Source organism: Cryptomeria japonica, chromosome 10 (genome assembly GCF_030272615.1).
Source record: "Cryptomeria japonica chromosome 10, Sugi_1.0, whole genome shotgun sequence".
Classification (NCBI taxonomy): Eukaryota; Viridiplantae; Streptophyta; class Pinopsida; order Cupressales; family Cupressaceae; genus Cryptomeria; species Cryptomeria japonica.
In genome coordinates, this window is record NC_081414.1 from 529,748,075 (window position 1) to 529,753,228 (window position 5,154).

The following is a 5,154-nucleotide window of genomic DNA, read 5'->3' on the forward strand; positions in this document are numbered from 1 at the left end:
ATATGTTGCTGCAGCATTGAATTGTACTAATATAGCATGGATCAAACAACTGCTGGAAGGTATAAATGAGAAAGTTACCAAGCCAGTAACTATATTCTGTGACAATACTAGTGCCATTAACATTTCAAAGAATCTTGTTATGCACTCTAAGACAAAGCACATCTCTATCAAATATCATTATCTTAGAGAAGAAGCTCAAGAGAAGAAAGTAGTGTTGGAGTATGTTAGCACAAAGGAACAAATAGCAGATATCTTCACCAAGCCATTGCCAAGGGACACTTTTGAGTATCTCAGAAGTAAGTTAGAGGTCCTACCCCTATCTTCTACTCACTGACCGAGTTCGGTGAAAGCATCAATTCAATGAATCTACAGAATATTATGTGTGGATTGATGCTTATTTACACACTTTAGGAGATTTTCTAAAGGTGTGTTGGAAAGAAATACAAGGAACGGGAATTGAAGACATAATGCTCTGATCGAGACTGAGTTGACACATAATAGCAAGGAATTCACTTCTCAGTGGAAGAAATCATGTTTTAGCTCTTTCACTTTTTGGCATTGTTGTTAAAGGGGGAGAAGACTAATGTATGGGGGAGAAGTCTGATGATAGGGGGAGAGCATTTCAAAATCTCACAACAATCTGAATCTAAATCAATTAGGTCAAATCAATTGGTTTTTCTATCAATGCCAAAGGGGGAGATTGTTGGCATTATAACAGACAAGGGGAGATTGTTGGCATTTCAATAAGGATATTGAGAAGGTTGTTGATGATTATGGATATAACTGATTAAGGATGTTTACTGTCTTAATATTATTATTTTGTCATTGATGTCAATAAATTGATTTTCTAATTCAGTATGATGTTGCCATATCTTAAGAAGTATGATTTGATGAGAATAAAGATGTCGGTAAAAGACACAGAAAGATTGTGATGAATAAGGGGAGAAATAAGTTATTCAATGGGAAACTATTACCAAGTTAGACAATGATGAGATCATGATATTTAGATTGTTTTGTTATCCTACATATGTTGTTGATTGTAAGGTTAATACTATACTATGTTACTGAGCAAAGAACCTAGTCGGTAAACCCTAATGTTATCACTATCGGTTAATGAAGTTTGAATGTCTACCGAGTGAAGTTTAGTATTTATTGAGTTGCAACCGAGCTGTAACAAAATGCATTAAATGATTAAAAGCATTATTTAATGAAGGAAGCTGATGAGCTAGAATTGATTAAATGATTGGTATGTTGTGCATGAAGTTTGTTAAAGAATCTATGGCAATGGAAGATCAGCAAGAAGATCTACAGCACAGATTGAACCGCAATATCTTAGCACAAGTTCCAAAAAATGTATGCAAGTTCCAAGACGAGGTAAAACATTTTTAGATCAGAAGGATACATTGAACCTGGACAAGTTTGAAGATCTAATGGCTATGATTGATCATGGGATATGTGATCAAGGAGATTAAGCGGTTAGCAAATTGTTTATAAATAAGGAACTATTGATAAACAATGTATGTGGGCAAGTGTAAGCACAGGGATGCTACATAGTGATTACTGAGCACAGAAGCTTGAAGACTTGTTTGATTAACAGAGTATAGAGCCCAGCAGAGGGACAAGATAAGTCCTATGACTAGATTGTATTGAGCAAATAAGAATCTGCTTTAGCATTTTAGATGTGAAGTTGCAGATAGATTTTTATTACTACTATTTTGTGAAGTGACAGAAAATCTCTTAACCGAGTGGACTTAATAGTCTTATTTGTAAAACCCTCTAGCAAGGTGACATTCTGATTGAGTGTTTGAAATCCTTTAACAAGGTGAAGATCCTAATAGATCTGAGGGAAATCCCTTAACCGGGTCACATCTAGCAATGTGTTTGTAATATTTAACATGATTTGCTTTTAACCGAGCATACTCTAGAAGAGTATATTTCTTAGTGGGTCCGAAATCACACAGTGGTTTTTCCCTATTTGGGTTTCCACGTTAAATCCAGTGTTATGAGTGTTATGATGTTTATATGCTTATGAGTTTGCATGGTTAGCAGTTTTGGTTATATTACTGAAGTATATGTTCTGATTAATTAAAAAAAATAGGTTTTTAGGACCCGAAACCTTTACAACATAGATAGAGAAAAATCAGCAAGAAGAACAGTGCAATAGAGTCTGCAAACAAAAAGACTGGCCAAAAGACCAGCGAACAGAAAGAACAACTTAACAAAAAAATAGCAAAGAAACAGGGAAGGCGCTACACAGCGATTTTCTTTAGCAGATCCTCCGCCTTTGTCACCAGCTCATCATAGGTGGCCCCGACAGCTTTCAAGTCTTCCAGATCCTTGTTCAGTTTCTTTTCCTTCCTCTTTCCTCTCGTGCAGGTTCTGGGACCTTGAGCTTTCCGTGTTCCTTCAGCTTCCAGTTCTAAGTCCTGGATTTCCTTTTCGTCATCCATCTTGCTGATGAGGGTGTGGGTGTTGTTGGCCTAGATCTTCAAGATACTTAGGCTCTGTTCAGCGATGCTCTTCAGGCACCCCTTAATTTTATCAACTTTGGTAATAGTGTCCGAGAGGGTTTTTTCACTAGTGTCCGCAAGGCTTTTTCTGTCCAGCATCTCCTTTTCAATCTTCTCAAATCTAGGGTTGAAAGCATCTTTGATGTCTTTAGCTTTGGCAATGGTGTTTTTCAGGTCCTCAATATAGTTGGCCATTGTATTCCCCTCCCCAATATTAATGGTTTTGAGAATCAAGACTCTGTTATAGAGTTTCTTGTATTCATCCACAGCTTTCTTGTAACCATTAATGAGCCACTCCATTGTTTCCATGAAACCATGCAAACCCTTGGGAGGAGGGACAGATGAGGGAGCAACTTTTCCAGGGGTAACCTGTTCTTCTTTGGGGATGTAGAGGGTGGAAATTGTGTCAGCAACCCTGAGAGTCTCTTCCATAGTCTCCTTTTCCAAGCTGTGCTCAGCTTCTAGGGTCCTTGCTTGCTTGTCAGCTTCTGGTTCCTTGCCAATCTCCTCTTTTTTCTTGTTCTTTTTCCGAGTCCGGGTCTTGTGCTTTTGATTCCTTGTGCTTTGAAGTATATGTTACCGAGGTTGAATCTATTGTTTTTATGAAAGATTAAGTTTGTATGATTCACCCCCCCCCTCTCATCTTGTTAGCTTGGCACCTGTACTTAACATTAAGTATCAGAACTGTAGACACCTAAAAATGGTCAACGCTTGCGGAGTCATACTTTAACATTTGCGCATTGCCTTATTTTAGGGTTTTTTGCGTCGCATTAACATTTCTTCTATGTCATGCATTTGGTCTTTATCATTTGCAAGCATTGAGTCCTTCTTCTGCATTCTTCATTTATCTCGCTTTCGAATTAGGTCTTGTCGATAGCAATCTTCAGTCATGATTTTGGTCGATCTTGTCAATCTCTTATCAATTTGCCAATCTTGTCATCTGGTGATCGATTTGTCATTGATCATTGTCATTTTTCAGTCTTGTCGACTTGTGATCGATTTGTCATCGATCATTGTTATTTTCAATCTTGTCATCTCATGATCAATTTGTCATCAATCGTCGTCTTTCTCAATCATGTCAATTTGGATCAATTTGTCATTGTTCCTTGGCACATTTATCAATCAAATCATTTATCAATTCAAAATCATGATCGAATCGACATCAAATCGGTCCTACATCAAGACCTAATTGTCGTCCTTGGATTTCTAATTTATCTTCTAGGGTTTCATGATTTATTCATTTAAGCTTGTTTGTCATTTTCTCTCCATTTTCTTTTTAGGTTAAATAATTTATTTATTTATCCTAAGTATTCTTGTCACAATTAAATGTTTATTTAATTGGCTAATTAATTCCCTCTATTTTTGTAAATTAATTAATGAATGAGAAATTATTAATTAATTTACCTAATTTGCATCAATTTCCTAAATTCCAAGTCATCATTTCTAACCTAATTTTCTAATTTCTCCTAAATTCCTAAATGTCTATTTCTATTTCAAAATCCTGTCATAAATCCTTGCATAGCAATTTGTCATAAATTGTCATAAATTGTCATAAGTCCTTGCATAGGAATTTGTCATACACTTGTCAGTTTTGCTATTCTTGATTTGAATTTCTATTCGAATCACTTTCATGCTAATCTTGTCTTTTCTCCAATTTATCTATAAATTGGATGAATTTCTTCAATCAAGGCCCCTGATCCCCAGTTAATCACTTTGTCGAATCAATCACGCTTCGAGTATTCTTGCGCTACTATCTTGTCTACTTGATTTCATCTCATGTGTATGCACTTGTAGGTGAGATCCACAAACAAAGCTATTTGAAGAAGAAAGAAGGACAATGGAGCCACATGAAGGAGACATTCAGATCTGCATTTGGTTTGCTTAGTTTTTAATCTTGAATGTTTTGCTTTCATGTCTTTATTGAGTGTTTTTAGGATTGATCATTGCATTTGAGCTTTTGTGATTGAGCTAGATTAGTATGTTGATTTGCTTGTGATGATTTCCGATTTCCTATGCTACAAGAACTATCATCAACATGTCCAGTCTAATCAACATGCCAAAACAAAGAAAAATATGATCCAAAAAGAAATATCCAAAAGGCCACAAAGGCCAAATAAGAAAAAGAAAGAAAAGAAAAAATATATATGGGTTCCTAAGGCACTTGTGCAATAAATGCATTCCAAGGAACCACAAAAGAATGAAAAATAAAAAACCACGTGGATTCCGAAGAAATTCCTTTAAGCACATTAGTCTAAAGATAAATCCAAATTGGCATCCAAAATTTCTATTCCTCCATCCAAACCTTCAAAACCTATTCCTCCAAAATCTTCTTCATCCATTTTGGGTCCTTATGTCCCGAAATTCCTAGCCTTTCCTCCATCAAAATCTCAAAATCTCAAAATCCACTTTTCCTCCATCAGTCCATCACCCCTCAAGGTGTGTGCCAATGATGATCTTTCCAGCATTTCCATCCACTCAAGCCCAAATATTCCATTATCCCATGCATATTTTCCATCCTTTCTTCTATCCTATCCAATCCTTTACATAAATCCTTGCCTTAGTCCCATCTCATTTCCACGTCATTATCCTACCAACGTATTTAAGCATACTTTTAAATGTCATGGTCCATTTTCAAAGATATCAT